Raw genomic sequence first — 12764 nt, 5'->3', positions numbered from 1 at the left:
GCCTGCCCGCAGCGCAGTCGGGACGAGCCCTGGCTCGTGGGCCCGGGCCACCTACCCCCTAACGCTGGCGCAGCGAGGTCGGGGGTTTCCTGCCCGTTTCCCGGCAGGGGGAGCCACGGGGACGCACCTGAGCCCCCAGCCCCGCTCCCCCAGGACGCCGAGATCTGCAATGAGTTAGGACAGTCCCCGGCCGCCTTTCGGGCCGCCACGGCTGCCTGCTGAAGCCATTTGTGCCCGGCAGCAGCTGAGCGGCACGTTCCAAACTGGCTTAGAGGTGACGGGCCGAGAGGCTTCGCGAGGGAGGAAAGTTCTCAGTCCTGCCCAAGGCTTCAAGCGGAACCCTAGCCGAGTTCGCTCTGTGCCTTTCTTCAATAAACCAGTAAATACTTAACTGCCAGCCGCTGTGTGCCAAGCGGTGGATACCGCAGATAGATCAAATGTGTTCTCTGTCCTCCAGGAGCTAGTGGGAAAGAAACCCTCCTAAGTAGCAAATACAGTCAAAATAAAGGAAATCACAGAAATGGAAAATTAGGGAAGAAGTCATCTATTCTGCACCTATTGTATGCTCAAAACTGCTCTAAGCATTTCACATGCGTCATTTTGCTTCAGTCTTCAACTGTTTCTAAGGTATTCCTATCCCTGTTTGACAGATGAGGAAACCAAGTCTTAGTTGTTTAATTGAATTGTTCAGGTCACACAACTAATAAGTAGTGGAGCTAGGGTTTTTAAACTGCCTAATTGACTCTCAAACCTACTGCTTTCTACTGAGAGAAGATACTCCTGTATGCTACACTTTGTGAGTACAAATGAGCCTAAAGCTTCAAAGACAAGGTGAAGCCTGAATGTTTGTTTTGTTTGTTTGTTTTTGTTTTTTGAGGGATGTTTAATAGAAGCTCCTTAGGTAGCCAGAGATGTTTTTCTTGGATTTGTTGTGAATTTTTTTTCTTTAATGAACTTTTTTTAATCTGAAATAATTTCTGAGCAAATAATTTAGCTAATACTCAACTCAGAATTTTCTGAAAGCACCAAGATGATATGGCTTATTAAAAAAAATGAGTATGTAACACTAATATTCAAGTCAACTTTTAAAAGGGGAGGGGGAGTTCTATGATATCACTATCCGCCCCCACCTGTTTTAATCACTCTTTCCTCCCAGTTCTTGTCAGTTCACAGAACTTACCTGGGTGGGATGGAAGGCAGTTCCATACTGGACCCAGTGAGCCATAGAGGGCTTAATGGGATTTACAAATGCTCTGAGTGGCTGTTTCCATCAGTAACGTGTCTGTCTGAATCACAGTACTTACGTAGGAGAAAAAAATCCAAAATCTCCATAAAAATCACTCATTTCTCACTTTCCCAGGCAGACACACCCAATATAGTTTTTACAGAGGAGACAGCCTCCTTACCTGGTGCCCATGGCCCAAATCTTCCTCCCAAATGAGACTCTTGCTCCTCAAATACTTCACTCACCTCAAATGCCCCTGCCCTATCCAGGGTTCTAACAATGTTCCAGGTACACTCCCATCTCCAGGGCCTGCTTGTATCCTTCCCCCTTGCTCCAGTGTCTGCCCTCTTCCCTAATTTCCTCAGATTTTTTCAAACACCATTCTTTCAGATCCAAATAAATTCCTAACTTGTCGATCAAGCTTTCTCAGCATCCTAGAGACTTTTCCTGCCTCCAGTTCTTCCTACATATACCACTCATTGCTTTATATTGTTGCATCACTTACAAGCATGTTCTGTCTCCCAGACTTGAAGATCTTAAAGGTAAGGACTACGTTCAACTTCTCCACTTCTGTCTGCTCTCAGTGGACACTTTTCAAATGTGCATTAATTATAATGGTACTGGCCATCAGTGCTTCAAAACACTATAATTTCCACTCATAAGAAAGAATATGGCCAGGTATGGTGGCACATGCCTGTAATCCCAGCACTTCAGGAGACTGAGGCAGGAGGATCCCAAGTTCAAAGCCAGCCTCAGCAATGGCGAGGCATTCAGCAACTCAGTGAGACCCTGTATCTAAATAAAATAAAAAACAGGACTAAGGATGTGGCTCAGTGGTTGACTGCCCCTGAGTTGAATCCCTGGTACAAAAAGAAAGAAAAGAAAAGAATATGGACTCAGAAGTCAGATTGAGCCTGATTCAAATCCTAGTGCATCCACTTACTGATGATGTGACCTTGGGAAAGTTTCTGGACCTCTCTGAGCCTTAGTTTTCTTGTCCATAAAACAGGAATGGTAATAGGGCTATTGTGGAACTCTAGTGTGGTAATGCTTAGCACAGGGTAAGAGGGCTTAGTGTGTCATACACACTGAATAAATAGCTGGTGATATTATATTTATTATTACTGATAATAATGATGAAAAAACAAAAGACGGGTGTGCTAATAGATTTCAAAGAGTACTTGTTTAATAAAAGTCATTGTCCTCCAACATGATAAAATTATCTGTCAAAGAATTTCACATTAGAGAAATTGTACAAGTGAGTAGTTCTAGGGACTTTGCACTTGAGTGAAACTTCATAGCTCTGAGATTTTGCCACCCAATACCAAATGTCTGGGACCTCTACACAAAGTTCCCAAGTATATAATCATCTAAACATTCACTGCTTATTTCCAGAATTTGGGATGACAAAGCTAATTCAGTCTTCTAGAACTCTGGAGCTGAGAGTAACGCCAAGGACAGCCCTTATTCTGTTCACAGGGAAGCAGCAGGCCTCATACAGTCACCTGATACAACGAAGTCACCTGGCAGGGAAGTGGCAGAGCTAGAATTAGCAACCAAAATATCCTGACCTCTAGTTCAGAGCTCAACACCACCAACACCTCATTGGCTCCTCAGAGAAAGAGTGGCACTGGGCAGCTTGTGCCCCGCATACCAGCAACACTGGGGTTTGATCTCCTCCAGCTGTATTTGTTCCCAGGAAGTCCACTGAGCAGTCAGAGTTATAGACTGCAGGAAGAAGAGAGTGACTTGTCCCATGGTTATTAAAATGTAAACTGGCAACTCTGTTGCTAAAACCTCCTGGCTCCTCCAGGAGCTGCTATCTAAATACTCCATATTCTGAGTGAGAATAGTTAATGCTCAAAGATGCTAGCAACTGCTGTAGTCTGCATCTCTTCTTGAGTGTTCACACTCTGCATTTGAATCCTGCTTCTATCCAAGTGACCTCACAGTTTTCAAAGGTAGCTCTGGGGAATATTAAAAAGTCACAGAACCTCCAGGAATTCATATACAGAGGCGCTTGTATATATAGAAGCAGACAGGGTGAAAAGGTTGTATAGAACATGTCATCCTTCTGACACACTGTGGACCTAAATATAGTCTCTTGCAGTGATGGTTTCACCTAGAAGAAAAGCAAAGAAGAGAAATAAATGTTTGTAAAGTGAATAACTGATTACCAAAAGTATAATTCAAGAATCACCTGCAGCACCATCAGTCATTTCTGAGCAACTAAAATTTTACAAACAGAATCATCACTCACCTGGCTTACAGGGCAGAGCCTGGCTCCTGTCTCAGTATTCTGGGGCTTTCTCAGATGACAGATTGTAGGAGTTCGTGGCACAGAGAACTCACAATAAAATTTGCTCAGTGGTGCATCTTGCCTGAATCAAATTTAACAGTCACAATGGTCCCCATAAAGTCATTTGGCAGAGAAGGACCATCCCTACAGAGCAGAAACATGCCTTGATTGATGAGGAAGACCCATCAAATTAAGGCCCAGAGTAGACCCAGATGAAGTTCCCTTCCACACCTCATCTTCTATGAATTCAACCATAACTCTTATCCTGAGAATCCGGCAGGTCTGTTACCGGCTCAGTGTGACCTCATCATACCTTGCCCTTACCTCGTCCCCACACATGTGTCCTCAGAGCCTTTCACTCATTATTCACAGCCCTACTTGCCTGCCAGGGTAATGTTGAGCACAGCAACTACACTAGCTGACTTCAGGATTCCCAAAGCTACCCCCTCTAGAAACAGTGGTGTGTGATCTCTGGACCCAGAGCATCTGGGGTAGAGATGCATAGAATCCCAGATGGCCCATTTGTTCATTGCTTACTATGTGCTAGGGACTTTGCTAAATAATTTATAGGTTAGTAATCTGATTTTTATTCTACTGATAGCCAAATGAGGTAGATTTTATTATGCTCATTTCGTACATGAGGAAACGATCAAGTGACTGGTCTGAAGTCACATAACTAACAAGTCGTAGAGTGAAATTAGGACCCAGATGTGTCTCACTCTACAAGCTTGTAGCCTCTGCACTCTTGAGGGCTCTGTCATGTTGTCTCTCATTGCTAAGCTACAGCACTGTGCACCCACAAACACCAGATATGCAGGACTGGAGACAGCTGGAACTAGTCCCAGTCTAGCTTCATTCATCCATCTATTCATCCTTCCAGCAGATGTTGACACCTACTGTGCGCCAGGACTGCAGCAGGTGCTGGGGATTCAGAATAAATAGCACAGAGATCCTGCCCTTAACATGAGGATCTTAAAGACAAACAGGACTTACTCTGGAAGCTGCTTAGTCTGTGATCGATGTATAATCACTTTTACAGACAGAGATCATCTTGACAAGGAGCTCTGGTTTGGACTGAGCTGGCTCTTGGAATGGATCACTCAAGGTTCAGAGCAAGGGGCCAAGGGGCACTGCTGTTGATCCATAGTATTTATCCCAGGGGAACTTCAAACAGCAGAAAGAGTAATCTAAAACCCACCCTCTCCACCTGTCTGGAATTGCTTTTGGCTACATCTTTGAAAAACCCACTAAGAGCATTGTTTCTGGAGCCATCCCAACTCAAAGGCAAGTGTTTTGTGTTTCTTCAGATCCTAGTTTAACCCAGTAGAGAAAGGCTGGAAGGCCCTGGACAAATTCTGCTGCATGGATCAAACACCTGCTAACATTTCCTATACAGTTAGTGATACTTTTTTTTTCCCCTCATGGGAAACTAATAGGATTAGACAATTGTGACTGACCCCCATGCTGAAGTCATACCACATCTGCAACCTTCTAGAAGACTGCTGAGTCAGCCCACCACATCCATGGGCTGGAAATCTGTGCACAGAAGATGGAGCTTTTCCACTGCAACCTTACATGGCAGAAGAGCAAAAGGGACTAAGGCGTTCCTCCCCCCCTCCCCCCCTCCCCGTTTTACAAAGCCACTAATCCCATGCATGAGGGCGCTGCCCTCATGATTTCATCCCTCCCTAAAGGTCCCACCCCTTCTTATTGCTCATACTTTTTGCAACAAATGGAGCATGAAAGGATGCAAGACTTCTGTAATAATTCTTCTGTGTCCAACAATTTTATTTACTTGCACTTTAAGTATTCTTGTTAAGAATAGAGAAGACCTGCCCACTGGGACAGCGTGTCCCAAGAGGGGAACACTCCAGTTTCTTCCCCTGGGAGGTAACCAGAGGAGCTGAAGAGGGCTCACAGAACTCAGCCAGAAAAGCGTCAGCAAATGACTTCTGTGTTTACCCACTAAGACCAAGTAGGCCACTCCAGCTAGGGATCCTAGACTATTCAGACTTCCAGCACAACCCAGCCCTGAAAAATGAACGCAGGTCAGGTCAAAGTGCTGCTCATCAGTGCTTTCCATGGAAAACAAAGGTCAACAAAGAGTATTCCTTCAACTGGGCTCCAGCTCTTTGTGTCCTAAAATATCCATCACAATCCTTCATTAAAAAAAAAAAAAAAATCTAAGCTACCCCTTCCCAAAGAAGGATTTCTCTGATATGTTGGCAAGACCCGAAGCAGAGACCTCTTAGTAGGGTAAACTCCTGTTGGTCAAAACAGCATTATGCTCATTGAGCCCGGTCAATTGTGACTGCTATGGGACAAGAGGCTTTTGGTTTTGCTAGTTTCATTCCTTCGGCATAAAGAAGAGGAAAAAGAAAACATTGGGTTATCCCTGGTTTCTCTTTATTCTCCAATTTTTCTGCAAGAATATATATGTTTTCTTTTTGTTCTAAGATTTTAAAAGATAAAATAAGGTTAGTAAGAATTTGGGAAGAAGGAGTTTCTATAATTGAACAAATATGGCTTTGAGCTTTCAACAGCTCAAGAAAGGTTTCACATTTCTCAATAATTATTGTGTAAATTTTGTTTGGTTTGGTTTGGGGTACTAGGGATTGAAAGAGGCACTTTATTGTTGAGCTACATCCAAGCCTTTTTTATTTTTTTATTTGGAGACAGGGTCTCTCTAAGTTGCCTAGGCTGGCCTCAAACTTGTAATCCTCCTGCCTCAGCCTTCCAAGTCACTGAAATTATAGATGTGTACCACCATGCCCAGCTAGGCAAATGTTTTCTAATGAACACTTTTCTGTATGCTGCAGAAAATTAATAAGGTCAGCTTTTATAACATGAAAACATTTTGATACTATAAACTATTTTTAAGGGACTGATTTTAAAGTACTGTTTGTTCTGGTCACTTGTTTTCACTACGCAGTTTATACAACTTTCTTCCAGCAACTGGCCAATGCGTGGAATATTATTCAGCCTTCAAAAACAAAGAAATCTTGTTATTTGCAACAATATGGGTGAACCCATAGGATGAAATGAAATAAAACCAACACAGAAACACAAATACTACATGATCTCACTTACATGTGGGTTGTGAAATAGTTGAACTCTTAGAAACAGAGAGTAGAATGCTAGTTACCAGGGTCTATAAGAGAAAAGAAATGAGAAAATATAAAAACATCAGTTGTACAACTAAATAGGTCTAATTTCTAATGGTCAACAATACTCTAATAAAGCTGTAGGGGGAAGTCCATATGCAAAGGGAAAGGCGATTCCAGAAATGGGCATGAACTCAGGCCTGACGGATCCTAGCATCACAGTCCCTATCCCATAGAGACAGCCTAAGGAATAGACATTGGCCTAATCACAGCCAATGAGATATAGTGAAAATTTTGTGGAACTATTGAAAAAGAAATATATACTCTTTTCTACTGGACTTACTCTTGGGAGGACAAAAGACTAAGGTTACCTGAAGCCTCCTTGCCATGACTTAGAAAAAGGTGAAGCGAACACAGGGAGAAAACTAGGGTCAAGAATAGGAATGAAATTTGGGCCCAGTGATATTATTTGATCTCCTGGACCAAATCATACCTGAAGCTATTCTACCCTGTATTGTTTGGTTGCATAAGCAAATAAATTCTTCCTCTTTCTTTCTTATTTATTTATTTTCTCAAGCCAAAATGAGCTGAGTTTTCTGTTACTTGCATCCAAAACAGTCCTAAATGATATGCTCGTGAGTTAAATATCCATTTGCAAGGGGATGGCCAAGCATACCTTTTAGAAATCATAAGTGTCTTGAAGAGGCTGAAAAAGATCCCCACAGGAGTATTTAAGGGAAGCCATAATAAAAAGTTAGTACTTCTGAAATCTGAACTCTGAGACCAGATGTCTTTTATTTTTTAGCTTTCATTATCACCTCTGATTATACAGTTATCCTCCTTAATAAGAATGCCTCATTAGAGTGCTATACTGAAAACTAAATAAGATAAAAATATATTAAAATGCCTAGAACAGTGCTTGACACCCAGCGGATTCTCAACAGATTTTTATTTTCTCCCAGAATATTATTGTCAAAACACAAAATGCATAGAGACAAGAAGTTTGCACATTATCGAGAACTCCAACGTTGCTCAAGATAGTTGTTAGGACTTCTTTTGCATGAAGCATGGTCAGAACATAGGATATTTGCAAGACAGCATCCTCGAAGCAATGATGCTCTTATACTTAGAAATGATGGATCCAAATGTATGTCTCATGAGGAGAATATCAACAGTGGGCACTTCTGTGAAACAAGTATCACAAGATCAGAATTGACTACATGCAGAGTTTGTCAGATGGGAAGCAGGAAGGCCTATCAAGGAAAAGGTGATATGTTTGATGTGCTCACTGATAACAACAAGGGCATGAAAACAGCTCCAGAAACCCTGAGGAACCCACGTCGACACATGACTACAGGAAATGTATGTCCCAAACCCTGAGTTTCTTTTTGGAAACGTTGCTGATGCTCTTAAGAGCAAGATAATGTAATACAAAGAGCATTTTTAAAAGTAAGATAGGTTGCTGGGCGACGCATACCTGTAATCCCCGTGGCTTGGAAGGCTGAGGCAGGAGGATCACAAGTTCAAAGCCAGCGTCAGCAAGAGCAAGGAGGTGCTAAGCAACTCATTGGGATCCTGTTTCTCCATAAAATACAAAATAGGGCTGAGAATGTGGCTCGATGTTCAAGTGCCCCTGAGTTCAATCCCCAGTACCCACTGAAAGAAAAGTGGCACAGGACTGATCAAACACACACCTGGGATAAGAAGTGGGTTTATTGTCAGGAGCCCGACAAAGTTCTCTGCAGGAAGAGAGAGACACCAGCAGCAAGCGAGGCAGAGCAGCAGCAACTCCCCCTTGAATGTCACCTTTTATAGGCTAGAATCATGGCCAGGCACTAGGGGCGGTTTAGTCTTGACTGACATAGTAAGCATTCCCAAATCTTGTGGAAGGCAATTTGTTTCTTGGGAACAGAGACAGGCAGTTTTCCTATCTCTCAGAGGGGGAACAGGAAAACCGACATGTCCCTTTATCTTCTCAAGGAGAGAACAGGGAAACCAGTACATCTCCATCTCAGGGGCCGGTGAGTTGTCTCCTATCTCTCAGGGAGAGACTGGCACATCTCCATGCCAGTAGGTTTTATCTGGGGCTAGCTTCTATTTTGGGGGAATAAGAACATTATTCATAAAATGGGGGTAGGGAAAAGAAAGATGGCTGCAATTATGCTAAAACCCTCCCCACAAAAAGTAAGACAGGTTCACATTATAATCCCAGATTGTTGTAATCTTCTATTTATGGATCTTGAGCTATAACTTAAACTAAGTCTCAGTTTTCTTATTTTTGACAGTTAAATAATATCATGTGCTGGATAGTAGCTCCTTTCTTCCAAGATATGACAGTCTCATCCAATTCCCCTGCCAGGTATGTTGTGGTCTGCGCTTCTCTATCCCCTGTGAAGGTAGGTGTGTTCTCATGTTTTTCTTTGGAAAATTAAATACAAACTGAAGTGAGTTGTGTCTGTTGAGGTGGAAGCTTTAAGAATCAGACCATGATTCACTAGATCCTCTTCCACCCAGTAAGGTGATTCTAGAAGCAAGTGTCAAGACTGGACCTCTGTCAGCCTGTGTCCCCTGCTGTCTGTGATACACAAGCTCCCAGATAAACTGCTCTGATATGGTCCATGAGCAAGTGATCAATTCTGAGTTGTTCCTTACTTGAACAACCCAGCCCTCCTGTTTGATACACCACATTAGACCCTTTCAATTCATGAAGCCAGTTAGAGATGTTTGGTTATACTTTGAATCTCTGCATATATAACAATCAATATGAAGATACTTCTAAAACTTTAAAAGCAAAATTCAGAAGATTCAAAATAAAATGAATATGATTAGAAAAGAGTGGTAGTAGGGCTGGGGTTGTGGCTCAGTGGCAGTGCGTTTGCCTAGCATGTGTAAGGCACTGGGTTTGGTTCTCAGCATCACATCAAAAATAAATAAATAAATAAAAGCATTGTGTCTATCTACAACTAAAAATTATAAAGAAAAAAAGAAAATAATGATAGTACCTAGTGCCAAACAAGAAGTACAATGAAAAACATTCTTACACTTTTGTAAGGAATGTAAATTGAGTAAGTTTTCAAAGGACAGTCTAGCCCTGTCTGTAAAAATTGGACCTACTTTAGAAATTTATTCTTAGGAAATTATGAGATACTTATACAAAGAAGTATAGATAAAGATGTTATTGATGTACTTACTGGTTATAGGAGTAAAAAACTGGGAACAACCTAGATGTCTAACAATAAGAAATGGGTTATCCAGGAGTTAGAGAAGATAATGCTAAGTGAAGTTTGCCAATCCCAAAAAACCAAATGCCCAATGCTTTCTCTGATATAAGGATTCATGGTAGGGTAGAGAGGAGGAACATGGAAGGAAGAGACGAACTCTAGATAGGCAGAGGGGTGGGAAGGGAGGGGAGGGGGCATGGGGTTAGAAATGATGGTGGAATATGATGGACATTATTATCCAAAGTACAGGTATGAAGACAAGAATTGGTGTGAATATACTTTGTATTCAACCAGAGATGTGAAAAATTGTGCTTTATATGTGTAATAAGAATTGTAATGCATTCTGCTGTCATATATGAATTTAAAAAATTAATTGAAAAATAAAAATATATCAAAAAAGATTATAAAATTTTATTCGTAAAAATTTAATACTTTTGATGCTTTTGTAAATGATATTTTTTCTATTTCATTTTATGTGTTTCTTGATATTTTATTAAAATATTTCTTTTTTAATTAAAAAAAAGAAAGAAAGAAAGAAATGGGTTATCCAAAGCATGGTAGATACATCCATAGAGCACTGGGCAGAACATGGAGTTCAATATATATTTTTATTTATTTATTGTTGGTTTATTAGGAGTTTACACAATAGTGGGATTTGTTGCAATGTATTTAGACATGCATATATTTTGATCAATTTCATTCACTAGCACCTCCCCTTAACCTCCTCTCCTCCCTCAATCCATAGTTTTAATAAGTATATATCCATAATACATAATTTTAGCAGGCTAAGTAAAATAGCATATCGCCCACGTCCCGCACAGCCACGGATTCAGGGTCACTCCACGGGAATTGGGCTGGCAATGAAAAGACCACACAAACACAAAATACCTTTTTCAGGGGTCAGGGATGCGACTTCAGGGGTCAGCTCCTGTGCTAGAGGGCAAAAGGAGCAAGGCAGCCAAGAGGCAAGAGAGTGAGTATACCCCAAACCCCTGTTTTTATTAGGGGAAAGACATTTGATAGACTATTCCACCCAAATAAGTCAAGGGATAGTGTTACAACACACAGGGGGGTACAGCCCAGTCCCACTGGGTGACGCCCAATCCCAGAGCTGCACTTCCTTGCTGAGGGAAGGGAAGGCCCACTTGCTTCACACTGCATTTGATTCCAGTTCCACACCCCCATTACTCAAGGCTAAGGGGGCGTGCTCAACCCCTGTTCAGGGCGCCTCGACAATAGCACATATTATATCAATCTTTTTTTCATAAACGTATGTTTTGGACACCAAAGGAAGAGCTACATGAACACTACTGATGGTTATCTTCATGGAATAAGCTTCAGTTGATTTGTATTTTTTCCATTTGAGTGCCTGATTCTTTAAAATATGTGTGTGTGTGGGGGGGGTATTTTTAACCAGAAAAAAATTAATCAATTTTTATTCTTAAAAAAAAAAATGAGTGGGAGGGAAAAAGCAAAGGCAGAAAGAGTCAGAGAGACAAAGACTGACAGAGTGATTAGTTGTCCTCTGCGGTGATCAAGACATTGTCAACTGTGGCTACAGAGACTGGGAAACCTCCAAGTTCTGTCAAGAAGAGTTATGTTCAAAATGATTGTAACCACACTATATCAAAAGCTAATCAACTATGTTGGACCCTGAGAAAGGACACTTTTAAAAGGTTGTTCAGCATGGAGTGTAGAAAAGAGTCAATCAGCCAAAAGCCACCACTGTCTAAATCTGCCCTATTCCCCAGGGTAGCCTGGAGCCCCACACAGCCACTGAGCCCTTGAACTGAAGCAGATCAAGATGTGCTGCAAGTGTGATATGATCACCAGGCTTCAAAGACTTTGTGTGAGGAAAATTAATAGTAATTTTAACATAGGTTATGTGTTGAAATGGGTTCTGGTTTGGATCCGTAATGAGAGGCTCATGTGTTGAAGGTGTGGTCCCCAGTGTAACAGTGTTCGCAGGTGGGGACTTCAGGCAGGTGAGCATTCTAACCTTGTCAGTGGACTAATCCATGAACAGATTCATAATTGGATTGCACTCTTGGGAGGTGGTGGAAACTGTAGGAGGTGGGGCCCTCCCAGTTGGAGGAAGTAGGTCATGGAGGGAGGGTGTGCCCTGGAAAGGTATATTTTGCCCACAGCCCTTTCTTCTCTCTCTCTCTCTGTCTCTCCATCTATCTCTCCCCCTAACCTTGCTATAAACACTTTGAAAAACATTTGATGTAAGAAGCCTCTGATACAGGTATTCCATATCTGAGAATCTTTCCCAAGGAATAACTCATAAACATAACCACAAAAATCCAAGAAAAATATTTGTTATAGGATTATTTATAATGCAAAAAAAATTAAGGCAACTTAAACTTCCAAAAATAAAGAAGACTTAGGCAAAATATGATATATCCACTCAAAAAACTATGACACAGGCAATAAAATTGTTTGCCTGGCTGTATATAGCATGAAAATTAAATGATTATATGATATTTAGTGAAAAAACAGGATCAATTTTTATTCGTAAAATACAATTATAACCACGTAAAAACTGTTCTTTTTTAAAAAATTAGAAGAAAATATTCATTATGTTTTTATCTTTCAGTAATGAAATCACAAGTTATATTTTTTCTGTTTTTCTGAATTTTATTTAATTAATGTTTTATAAATTAGTATTAGGATTGGTCAAATAGTATAAAAGAGTAAACCACTTCTAAGAGGTTCATGTCCTAATCCCCAGAATCAAGAAATGTTACCTTACACGGTAAAAGGGACCTTTATATGATTAAGAATCTCAAAAGGAGACACTTATTCTGGTTTATTTAAGTGGGCCTAATGTAACCACAAGGGTACTTGTAAGAGAAAGGAATAAAGGTCATAGAGAGAAGACAATCAATGTGGTGACAGAAGCACAGGTTATA

At 41.1% G+C, this 12764-nt stretch overlaps 1 long non-coding RNA gene across 4 annotated transcripts in view; it reads right to left on the bottom strand.

Moving 5' to 3' along the window:
- Positions 1-2389: 2389 nt before the first annotated feature.
- The window catches only part of LOC107135653, a 58863-nt gene continuing 48488 nt past the window's right edge, over positions 2390-12764 (bottom strand). For all 4 annotated transcript variants that reach the window (XR_007342310.1, XR_007342309.1, XR_001502598.2 and 1 more), the window contains 3 exons: positions 6615-6675; positions 3486-3668; positions 2390-3347 (listed from right to left, as the gene is read on the bottom strand). This is a non-coding gene — a long non-coding RNA (uncharacterized LOC107135653). The remainder of the gene's footprint in view (positions 3348-3485; positions 3669-6614; positions 6676-12764) is intronic.

The sequence above is a fragment of the Marmota marmota genome, unplaced genomic scaffold, assembly GCF_001458135.2.
Source record: "Marmota marmota marmota unplaced genomic scaffold, marMar, whole genome shotgun sequence".
NCBI lineage: Eukaryota > Metazoa > Chordata > Mammalia > Rodentia > Sciuridae > Marmota > Marmota marmota.
The sequence above is the reverse complement of the archived record's forward strand: the minus strand, read 5'-3'. Positions and strand labels throughout refer to the sequence as shown.